Raw genomic sequence first — 591 nt, forward strand, 5'->3', positions numbered from 1 at the left:
GGCCCTTGTGCACACAGGGGTTGGAAGTGTGCAGAACTCCAGAATTGTGTTGTCTGTCCCATTGTACCAGGTGCAGCTCAGGAGCTGGGATGGGAGACCACACACCCGCAGGTTGATGTTGGTCCCCACCACAGAGTCCTGAGGCTGGCGGACGATGGAGACCTGGGCTAGCACTGGGCAGAGGCAGGTGGCCAGTGCAGAGGCTGCAGGGAGAAGGGACAGAGCTCGTTAGTGGGTTGGGAGTAGCCCGGCACCCCCGTGGAGAGGCAGGGTGCCGGGACTTAGCCGACAGGCAAGGTGGGGTAGATTGACAGACCCTAAACCGCTGCTCTGATGCCCTCACCTGGCCCAACCCTCCAACCCCATGGACCCCCCAGTCACAGTGGTCGTGGCACCTGTCTGGGCTCTGAACTCAGCAGGGCGGTTCCCAACACTGGGATGCAGCCCTGGGCATCACCCCTGCAGCCCTGCCAGTGCCATTCACTCTTTGCTGACAGCCCCTGCCCACCTTATTTCCAGGTCCAAGAAAGAGGACACCTGTCACCGGTGGAGGGTGAGGGCAAGGTGGGGAAGCAGGGGGAATATGATGGG

Source organism: Alligator sinensis, unplaced genomic scaffold (assembly GCF_000455745.1).
Source record: "Alligator sinensis unplaced genomic scaffold, ASM45574v1 scaffold1575_1, whole genome shotgun sequence".
Taxonomy (NCBI): Eukaryota; Metazoa; Chordata; order Crocodylia; family Alligatoridae; genus Alligator; species Alligator sinensis.